The 12,047-nt window shown below is 35.6% G+C and overlaps 1 pseudogene; it reads left to right on the top strand.

Annotated features, from left to right (window-relative positions):
• The first annotated feature begins 5,176 nt into the window (after nt 1-5,176).
• Nucleotides 5,177-6,287, top strand: LOC114531426 (annotated as a pseudogene).
• Nucleotides 6,288-12,047: the final 5,760 nt, after the last annotated feature.

Genomic DNA, 12,047 nt, shown 5'->3' on the forward strand with positions numbered 1-12,047 from the left:
TGATTCCCTTTTGGTTTAGCTGCATCTAAAATTTTTTTAAAGAGAATAGTAATTAATCAGATCTGAATTTTTGAGAACAAATGACATATATCTACTTGTTATGGACTTATGGTCAAGTGATGTGACGTGCTTGCGCACACGGTCAGGCACAAAAATGCTTTGCGATTTTTTCGCATTTTAAACTTATTTACTAAAGTTTTCTTTATAAATATAATCTTTGGTATTTGGCAAGACTTTCGTCCGTTGGATTTTGAAGTTTGCAGGAAGTTTTGTCTGTTTCTGTGCTTAGTTTCTTGCATTTTGTTGTTCGTTTTTGTCGTTTTGAAGACTGTCTTAAAAGTTGGACGGTTGCTGCAGACGTTACACAAATCAATACGCCACCAGTATGCTGATGATACAGTGCAAGTTTAAATCTTGGAATGGTATCGTGCGCGTGTGCAGCTCATTACAAGAAAAAATTGTATAGATTTAACCTGGATAATCGATGGATTTCAAATTTTTATGCTTTTTGCAGCAATACTCTGGTGGTGTTCAAAAATTTCACCAACTAACATTCATGTCGAAAAAACTTTAAATGGTATTGTGATTAATTCTGAACTTGTGAATTTACCTGATAATCTGTGTTGTGTTTGGACTGCCACTCGTGACTTGAAACAAAGGAAATTAAATCATCCCATCAACTATCGTTACGGAATTGATCTGAAAATCGATCGAAATCTATCTCATGTTGTTGTATTAATTCTATTGGCTGGTGATGTCACTACAAACCCTGGTCCTTGTACTACTCCACCTTGTACCACTGAATCATCCCTCAGTACAGATGATGTCACTAACACGATGTCTGTATTTCAATGCAAGAAGCTTAACTAACAAGACTAGTGAACTTCAAACGCTCATAAGTGATGTTGATCTACTTGCCGTAACTCAAACTTGGCTTAAACCTGAAATTACTAATTCTGAACTCTTGCCTGGAAATGAATTTACCATCCATCGTTGCGACCCGATTGAGAGAACTGGCGGTGGAACATTGTTAGCAGTTCGGAATACCATCCTAAGCGTCCGAAGAAAAGATCTCGAGAGGAATGCTGAGATGATAGTGTGTGAAATTCATCCAGAAAACAAGAAAAAATTTCTTGCGATTGTTTTCTACAGACCACCTAACACGGACTTGAAATACATCAAGCAACTCAAAAAATCCCTATAGCTTGTTCAAAACACCAAAAAATTTGACCAGATCATTATTTGTGGTGACTTTAACTTGCCTCATATTGATTGGACTACCGGAATAGCCACCACCAACGATCTCATTACCAACTACTTTACCAAAACCCTCAAAGACAACTACTTGTGGCAACTGGTCAACTTTGCAACTAGAGCGGATAATACTCTGGATCTTATCCTCACCAACATTCCTGACAAAGTTAGAAACGTACAAGGGTTCGATGACATTCTGAACATTGACCACAAACTTATAAGTTTTGATATCAACTTCACTATCGCGAAGAAAGCCATCGTAAAATGTGTGGTTTACAATTTCAAAAAAGCAAACTGGCCTGATCTTAAAAAACAACTCACCCACACACCCTGGGATGAATGTTTTGTTCCTGATAACGTAGATGAGTCACTTTAGAACTGGTGTGATTTATTTCTGGTAGCTGTCGACAAATACATCCCGAAACATTCTGTAAAGAATTCTAATGACCACGCATGGATTGATAAAGAATTATCCCATCAAATAAAAAGAAAAACATTCAAAGAAAAAAGCTAAAGATATAGCAATAAGATAATATAAGATAAGTATGTACATAGGAAATAATTATGAAATTGATAAATCAGTGGCAAGGAGTCATCCAGAAACCATAGGGTTATAAATCGGATGTCTCCTTGAAACTTTAGATTAAATAGATGAAAATGTATTATCATATGAGAAAATATATAAAAAAATATATTAATACACTGCAAACTTCGAGGAGCCGACCAGACTCCAAAAGCTCCACTCAGCAACCGTAAAGATTACAACAATAGCACCCCGGAGCCACCCAACTATCCAAAAACTACAGTGCATCAAAGAATATCTAATCAAACAGCAGTAACTTTTAAACGCAACGGTAAGTTCGTGACTCAAATGTTTCAGCATTCTATTCCTGAAGGAACTTAATGTCTCTGCTTTTCTAACAGAGTCAGGGAGGGAATTCCACAGTTTTGGACCGCGAAAAAGTATTGTGAATTGTTTTATATTAGTTCTACATGCATGAGGTTGGTACAAGTTGACATTTCTAGTGTTATAATTATGGACTTGTTTGTTTGCATCAAATAAATTGAAAAACAGGGTGGAAGTAAGTTATTATGATAACAGAACATAAATCTTCCAGTGTGTAAGGAGTTTAACTTATAAATATCAAGCAAGTTTAGTTTACTAAAGAGCGGAGCTGTATGAGCAAAAGATGGTGAAAGTGAGAGTAATCTCACAATTAGTTTCTGGAGGATAAAAATGCGTTGTAGGTTAGTTACGTATGTTGACGACCAGACAATATTGCAGTAATTAAGATATGGGTAAATTTAAAGTATAATACAATGATAGTTTAGTACTAGGCGACAAATTATAACGAGCTCGAAAAATTACCATTAATTAATTTACCATCAATTGAGAGAGACAAATCTTGCGTACGTTTCCTTTGTTTAGATTGGAAAATAACATAATTGGTTTTGTTAAAGTTAACGGACAATTTATTAGCCTTCATCCATATGTCGATGTTTAATATCGCATTATTTAATACTGTGACCAAAACTGCAGGATTCGAGTGAGAATAACAGATACTAGTATCATCTGCGAATAATAAAGGCTTTGCCAGTTGTAAGGCATTTGGGAGATCATTTACATATAGGATAAAAAACAATGGACCCAATATTGATCCTTAAGGAACACCACACTGTATAAACTTTTGAGTGGAAGAAACATTATTAAACTGAACAAATTGATTACGATTTTTAAAATAGCTCTTAATCCAATTTAACGCTACACCACGAATGACATACCGTTCGAGTTTAGAGAATAAAATATCATAATTAAGAGTATCAAAAGCTTTGGACAAACCTAAAAAAACACCAGCAGTTATTTCTTTCCTGTCAATAGCAGTTGCAATTTTATTTACCAAATGAATAAGAGCTGGATTTGAAATTTCGACAAACAGAGACTCGATTACTTCAGGATTAGAAATTTTACAGTCATTAATCAATTTAAAGCGAAAGTGGTCTCTAATATATAGACCTACTCCACCACCTGTCTTATTTAATCGATGACTGGAAATGAAGTTATAACCGGGGAGATTTATTAAATCCTGCGTACTGTCATTTACCCAGGTTTCGGATAATCCGATAACTGAAAATGAATTTGATAAATTAGTAGTTAAAACTCTGAATTTATTGAAGTTGGCAAGAAGACTACGACAATTAACATGCAAAAAAGACATTTCAGGACAATCCGATGAATCTCCTAATAGGTTATTAACCTCATTCTCAGTCATATAGCTGCTATTTGGTGGCATAAACTCGCTGAGGTTTATATCTGGATCAAGGTTATTAATAAAAGAATTTTCGCACACAGAAGGCAAATGTTCAATTGGATTGAAAATTAGAGTTTCTAATCGATCAGTATCAAAGTTTAATGGGCCATGTTCATACTCATATAATACTGCGTTAAATGCTACATCATCTAAGTGGTGAAAAGGTAGCGGCGACTGAGTATCAATTAAGTAATTATTAACTGCCATCTAACACAATATAAAAATACAGTGTATAACAGTCTAATATTGAAGGAAAAAATTCACAAGCGTTGCCCTTGACATAAGTCAATAAGTTGTTGTTGTAGATTGACAAGCTTGATAACATTGTAATTTTCTGACTTTCAGAGACAAATAACCTTATTCCTTGTCCAACAGAACTTGAAATTGTTTATACGTTTGAATTTATTGGCTTCGAATAAAAGATTTTGTAGGCGTGGTGGTAAATGCTCAAAGATGTTAAGGTTATTAAGTTGAGCCTCTGGGGATAATCCTAGTTGTTGTGGTTTAATGTTGCTTGTTCTCTTTCTGGCAGCAATAACTGTCTCTTTAGCCAAGCGACGGACAAACTTACATACTATTGCGTTCGGTTTACTGGTTTGTCTTCTTGAAGGAATCCGATGCGAAATATCTATATCCTGCAACGAAATATCGGCGCCCAAAGCAGCGAATAGCTTTAAGCACATTTGAGTTGTTTCCTCAGCTGATTCATTCTCATTACTCTGTGGCATGCCGACAATTTTTATGTTATATTGATAACTATAGTCCTCAATTTGGTCAATTGAAGTCGCAATTGCTTAGCATTTTTTAGATATAGTGCTGATTTGCTTTTTCATGTCTTCAAGTTGTTTGACTGTGTTACTTTTAAACTGAATAATGTCATCGTATTGTGCACTAATTAATTCTATGGATTTATCTTTATCAGTTGACTTCGCAGCATGGTTGGCTTCTTGTTCGGCGGCCATTACGCCACTTTTGCTCGAGATTTCTTGAGTAAGCTTTCCCAGCTTTTCTTCTAGTCCTGCAATCTCATTTCTTAGATCTTGATTCTCTTTCCTAAGTTTAGCCGTTGTGGCCATCATAAACTTGTTGGTAAGCTTATTGAAAACTATCAAAAACTGTGTAAGACAACAGAGCAATATTCAGAGCTCCTTACACCAAGACGACATGTGATTATCAAGACGACATGTGTGTGTAAAAATTGTGTGTATGTGAATTAAAATGCACACTCCCTCAAATTTACATGGTTTTTGCAATGCACTCTGGGAGCGCTAGGGGGCAAACATTGTTTCTTTTTTATCGAAAAACCTGTGTACATAAGTTTACATCAAAATTCTAATGGGAAAAGGGGATCACTGTGCTGTTTATGGTTGCAATGATAGGCGATATCCAGAGAATTTGCAATTCGCAATCACGTTGGTATTCTTTGCTTTTTTTCTCCCAAAAACACAAAAGACAAAAATGCTTGGCAAAAGCTTATCAACAGGAAAGACTTCAAAGTCACTTGTAATACGAAGGTTTGTTCAAATCATTTTCTCGCTGGTTATCGCTCCGAAGATTGTCCAAATCCAACTTTGTACCTGAAAGGATACCAAACAGAAGCCAGTAATAAAAGAATGCCGTCGAAAGATAGAAGCGAACTAAATATTCCCAAAAAAAAGCAGCGAAAAATTCGTGATGAAGTCACTAGTGAGACAATCCCAGAACCTGAGGACAATACACCTTCTACAACTGATATATTGGTTTCTAAAAACTGTAATAAGCAAGAGACTGTGGACCCTGAAATGGTAGAAATTCAGAGAGACTTATATGTGACAGATAACAAAAATGATTCTGATGACAAAGGCTGTGAAAGTGACAATGTTGATTGTGAGTGTCAAGGTGATCTGAAAGTTTTGAAAAGAAAATTATTTATTGAACAAGCAACTAGCCAGAAAAATTGCTACCGCTACACTGGATTATCAAAAGAAAAGCTCAGCTTGGTTTTCAGTTTGATTGAGGAGAAAGCAAAGAAACTGAGGTATTGGAGAGGTTCTACAGATACTGCCTCTGCGCAAACCTGTGAAAAGAGGGCATGTGTCAAGATTATTGACACCATGGGAGGAATTCATTCTTACCCTTGTCAGGACAAGAAAAGGGTTCAATGTGACATTTTTAGCAGATACATTTTCTGTTTCAGCTAGCCATGTTTCTTGGATTTATACAACATGGGTGATTTTCCTATCTAATGAGCTGTCATTTTTAGTACCCTGGCCATCTAAGTCAGAAATCAAGAAGAAACTACCTAAACAATTTAAGAAATTAAAAAAATTAGGGATAATTTTTGACTGCACAGAATTTTTTATCCAAACACCAAAGGTTCCTGACAGTCAGAAAATATCATGGAATAGCTATAAACATTGGAATATTGCAAAACTCTTGGTGGGTATTACACCTACTGGCATTTTTTTCTTTGTTCCACCATTGTGGACAGGTTCAATATCAGACAAGGAAATTGTCAGAAACTCTGGTCTGGTGAATCTCCTGGAGGAAGGTGATGGTGTCATGGCTGATAAAGGATTCCTTGTAAGAGATTTACTTGTGGTAAAGAAAGTTCACCTGATATCACCTGGCTACTGTTGTGGACCAAGACTTTCCTCATGTGGAACAACTCATACTCAACGTGTTGCATCATTAAGATCTCATGTTGAAAGAAGTATTATCAAACTTAAAGTGTTTATGCAATGAAATTTTCGATAATGAGATTTTCATCCTATTTTGTAGAGTTTTTTGCGCTTGTTTTAATCACGCAAGCGTTTGTTTAAATTCCGTATAGTTTTTCCTTTACAAGACTTCAAAGTAGCGGTTTTTGACACTTTAGCGATGAAAAAAACTTGTATATTGTGTGACGTCATAGTGAGGAGTCGTCAATGAACACGTGTACATTATGGCGTCTGTTTCAGCTGAAAATACAGCAAAATCGTCTTCAAAATATGGCAGATCTTGTGCTGCTGGTACTCATGGCGGCATCAGCTGTACCAATACCCAGTATACAAAGGATATTTCTTTGTTTGGTTTCCCAGACAAAGAAAAAGACGCTAGTCGGCATCAGCAATGGGTTCGTTTTGTTCCACTACATTGACCTAGCTTCAATCCGTCCCAACATTCCTCCTTGTGTTCTGTGCACTTCAAAGAGGATGCTTACACAACGAGAAAGGAAATCACAAAGAAATTAGGTATGAGACTGCGTCTAAAGCCAGATGCGATCCCAACAATAAACGCAGCAAACGAAGCAGAAGACATACCAGGAAAGCCGACAACAAGCCGAGCACGTAAGCAGGTATGAAACTGGCGTTCGGTTTTTTATGTAAATTACTTACGGGTAATTTATTAAAATATACAGAGTTGGAATCATATACAGTCCAATAATGAATGATAGTCTATGTTTAACTGCAAACAAAATGTAAATGTATGGATTAACATGTATTATTGGTCATCAGATCGCTATTAAACGAAGAAGCGAGCACATCAACTGTTTCTATTGATGAAGATGGTGATCAGAGAACACCAGAAACTAAGCGCATTGAAACCGTAGTCACCCCCGAAGAACAAATCAGTGCGTTGAAAATCAAGCTTCACGCCACACAAAAAGCAAACTGGGTTTTAAAGCGTAAACCGACATCACTGCAGGCCATTCTTGATCGTGAGAATGAGGTGAGTATACTTCATACCTAACTGTAGTTGCAAAATATATATATTATATATATGGTGTACTTTCAATAATTATGTGTATAATTTATACTGTAAATAATATTGATAGAAGGAACCTGAAGGAACAAGTGCCAGCAAATCATCCAAAAATCTCCTGCCAGAAGACTTCTTGAGTATGGATGAAGAAGATAGTATTTGTTCAGAAGACACAAACTGGTCATCATTGGAAGACATGCATGAATAATGCACAAGGTTATTCTGACAGTGAAGATCATGATGATGATGGTGAAAATATTGACATCACAAGAAACACAGCGAAGTAAAGCTAATTTATTATAATTTATACTTTCTGGCTATATTTATATACATTGGGGAACTCAAATCCAAATTTGTGCAGCATCTTAGCCAACCATATCAAGCTTGGTTCCTGGCCACTAGTTGTAGTATACCTATTTGCCATTCATTAATTTCATATACTTAATTTTAGTGTTGATCCAAATACCAAGCCACAAGATGAACCGAAATTCCTTGTTTTTTTTCGGCATGCTAATGGGCCTGTTCAAAATGTTTTGCTTCAAGTGCAAAGAAGAAAACCCAAGTGTTGCCATCAAGAGAATTGGTTCAATGGCAACTGTTGTTCAGTCATGCCAGAAATGTGGTTGCCAATTTATATGAAGAAGCCAGCAACTTGTTTACAAGAAGCATCCTGCAGGAAATATCATGACAAGTTTTAGCATGTTGATGTCTGGTGTGAACATCAGCCAGGCTTTCCTCATGTTTAGGCATCTGGGCTTAAAAGCTATTTCCCCTCGTACCTATTTCCAGCATCAGAAGGATTACCTGTTCCCATCAATCTTTCTTCACTGGAAAAAATATCAAAATTCATTGATGGAGAAAATCAAAGCACTTATAGATGCTGTGGAATGGTCTGGAGATGGCAGATTTGACTCAATGGGCCATTATGCAAAATATGGTGTATACACTATGTTTTGCAATTCCATCTCAAAATTAGTTCACTTTGAGTTATTGCAGGTGCAAAATGATATAAAATATTAAAGGAATATACAGTCATTTTTTTACTTTGCTTCTTTAAGTTTGGTGGGCTCGCTTCAGAAATCAGAAATAACTTAACAATGTGCATAGTTACAGCATGAATAATTCAATTAGCAACAACATTTACTAAAAATGTAACAGTCCTAAATACAGAAATGTAGAACATTATTTACTTTAAGTGATAAAGCTGAAAGAAATGACTGTAGATATCTGTTAACATTAATTCCAAATTTAAGGTGCCAAAATATTTTTCACTTACCCGACTAGCTAATGCTTATTAGTAATATTATGACAATTACAACCAGGGTTGTTTTCTTGCTAAAGTAGGATAAATAAATATTTATTTCTCACAATATATTATTAAAATTACTTATAAAAGTCTTGTTTTTATTTGAAAGGCCAATGAGACAGGAAGCAGCAATGCAATGGAACTGGCAGGGGCTAAGAAATGTTTCAAATATATCCAAGATAGAGGAATAAAGGTTTCATCCTTTACAAGCGACAGGCATAGGGGTATTGGTAAATGGATCCGTGAGAGCCAGCCTGACACTCATCATTACCACGACATTTGGCACATTGTTAAAGGACTTACAAAAAAACTCTCAAAAGCTGGAAAAGAAAAAGGAAATGAGCGTATTTAGGTTTGGGTCAAAGCTATTCGAAGTCACCTTTACTGGTGTTCCCTTTCCACAAAACAAGGATTTAGTGAGCTGATCATTGCCAAGTGGAAATCTGTGGTCAGGCACATTGAAAACCTTCACTCTGATCATCCCGATCCACTCTACCCCACTTGTCCTCATGGAGTCCTTGAACCACGAGACTGGATTAAACAAGGTGATTATTGATAGTCAGCTTGGATGCATGTTTAATTAAAACAAATGAAAAGTAAAGATTCAGGGCCATTATTCATTTTTATAGTACATTATTTATCCACAATTGGGAGTTTTTACTTCTCTGTCATAAAAATGAACTACAACCCTGATCTCAGACTGAGGAAGAGTTCCCCAAAACCCCTTACCCAAAACCTTGTTATTTTTATCATTCCTCTTTGTAACACTCTGTCTTTGATTGCATTTTAGGTACACAAACCCATTAGAGACTAACTGATATTTTGCTGAAACAGAGAACCATGCAGGATATCAGTATGGCATCCTCAGATTCAAAAACCAGCTGCCTAGAGGGATTTCACTCCACCTTAAATCATTGGCATCCCAAGATGACCCACTATTCCTGGCTTGGGAAATACTGCAGGTACAGCATGTAAATTACTAGTATTGACAGTTTTCTTGTAAAATCATAATTATTCTACAATGAAGACAAGAGAACAGAATAGTAAAATACACAATGTATATATAATTTGTAATTTTTTCTGCTTAAGACAAATCTTAGCTATTCTGCACTTTAATGAAAACCTGCATCGTGAATTTCACAAAGCTAAAGATGGGACTGTTTACCACAATGTCACATACCCAAAATACAAGTTTGGTGAAGAAGTAGTTCGTGTAATTGCTGTGCGACCAACATACAGTAAGCAAAAATTTAACTCATTGAGCTCCAAAACTTCCCCATTAACCAGTAAAATTGTCTGGCATTTGTCAAAAAAAGTTGTGTGCACAGGAGTACTGTACATACTACATTAAAATATTGTCTGCAATTTAAATAATTATGGTAATAACTAGTAACTGTAAATGTACTGTATAGTGTATATCTACGTTTATAGTAATATTAGTTAATATTTAATATTACATGTAATATTTGTTAAAAATTATTTATACATTATTTTTTTAGATTATGTTGAAGATGTTAAACATGTGCTTTTTACTGCAAGCAAAGAGAAAAGGGCAGAAGCACTGAAGGAATATGTTGACTGCCAACCACCACCAGCACTCAACAGTCAATTTGGTGAGCGATTACCCAAAGCGCAAGCTGTTGAACACCAAAAACAACGGAAAGCAAATGTGACCCAGCTATATCCAGCAGGTACTGTAAAATTTACAAGTAAATATGTCTACACTTTAGTACCGACACAAATATTATAACTACTATTGTTAGTTTTTACATTACTCTACTTACCTAGCTTCAGAACAAAGAACCCTGCAAGAAGCATTTATGGCTACCACCCAGGGTCCAGTGGAACAACAAGAAAAACGGGTCAGGCGATGTCGAACATGCAAGGCACCCACAAAAGGCCATCCGAAGGGGCGATGCCCATAAAAATAATGTCAATAGCAACACATTTTGATTTTATTTACTTTATACTGTAAATATAGTATATATTAAATGTTTAAAATTTGCTTGTTTCAAATTCATTCATGTGAAATAAACAAGTACATTACATACCATGTGTTTATCAGTTTACAGTCTCTCTATCTATGGTAGATAAGTAGCCAGTGCATGTGTTGGTTGGAAACCTTGACCTAATGTAATGATAAACACATGCATGCAAAGGTCTTGTATTGTCCCATCCTAAAAATCCAAATATGTATCTTACAATCCACCTGTATGCCACAGCCCTCAAAAAAAATATTTACAGTAATAAACCAAGATTCTAAATTCTGGTTTGTAATTTTTCAATTTGGTTTTACAGTTGAATAGTGATACTAAGAATCATAATAATTCTCAAATAGAAACACATACTCATTTCTTCCTTAATCACTCTTTTGTTTGTATGGCCTTCCTTGCCTGTCTTTCAATAATGGCCCAATATGTTCGAGGACAACTGTCTTGGTCAATGAATGATAGTGTTCCATTTGTGTTATGCACGTTATGTTGTCCTGGCCGCTTAATTTGGCCACTGCTGCTTCAATTTCCAAACAACATCTATGCTCTCTAGCCTCGCTTAAAAAAGTGTTGTCACATTTCTGGCAAAAGCACCTAAAAATGTAGTATAAAATCATGGATGTAAACATGGCAATAGATATTAAATATTCATGTCATTTGATATGGAAATCAGCAGAAAATATACATACCACGTGCTTGTGGAGATTCTTTTATGGAATCTATCTTCAAGTACATGTACCGAAATCCCATCTACGTCGATCTCTTCTTCATAGTTTACTAAATTTTCGCCATCTAAAATAGGCTCGTCTTCATATGGTGCAGCGATGTCCGGCGCAGCGTCCCTCGTGTTAATTTGCACGACTCCACAATCGGTATCTGTTTCTCTTTCGTATTTGTTTTCAGTGCTTGAATTTTCACTTAATATATTGCTAGATTTATTTGTGTCACTCTGCGACATCGCAATAGTCCAATTGGGCAAAAATATGAAACAAACAAGTGTTTTTCACGATTCAGTTGAGACGTCTGTGAGGCGGCTTATAAAAAATATTGTAATTTAATTGTTTACAATGAGCACGACTGTTCACTATGACGTCACAGCTGACTGCCATTTTTTGTTAAAGCGACTATTTTCAAGGGCAAAATTTATCAACTTCTAGTTCGAATTTTAAGACAAGATTGGTATCATTTTGATCAGAAAAGATTAAATTTTAATGGTGGTGTAAAATCTCACTATCGAAAATTTAATTGCATAAACACTTTAAACAATTTAGAATTTTATCAGGAGTGACACCACTGATATTAAAGCCAGTATTGGACAACATTTTGTTTTTTTTTGTGCAGCTTTATGTAACCTAGGTGAGCGTAGTATTATGTAACTGTTACAAAACAAAAAAAGATTGTAAACAAGAAAACAAGAAAGTAAATTTTCAATGAAACTTAGGGACAAGCATGCTGCTTCAAAAT

The sequence above is a fragment of the Dendronephthya gigantea genome, unplaced genomic scaffold (genome assembly GCF_004324835.1).
Source record: "Dendronephthya gigantea isolate DGI-Jeju-01 unplaced genomic scaffold, DenGig_1.0 000071F, whole genome shotgun sequence".
In the NCBI taxonomy this organism is placed as follows: domain Eukaryota; kingdom Metazoa; phylum Cnidaria; class Anthozoa; order Malacalcyonacea; family Nephtheidae; genus Dendronephthya; species Dendronephthya gigantea.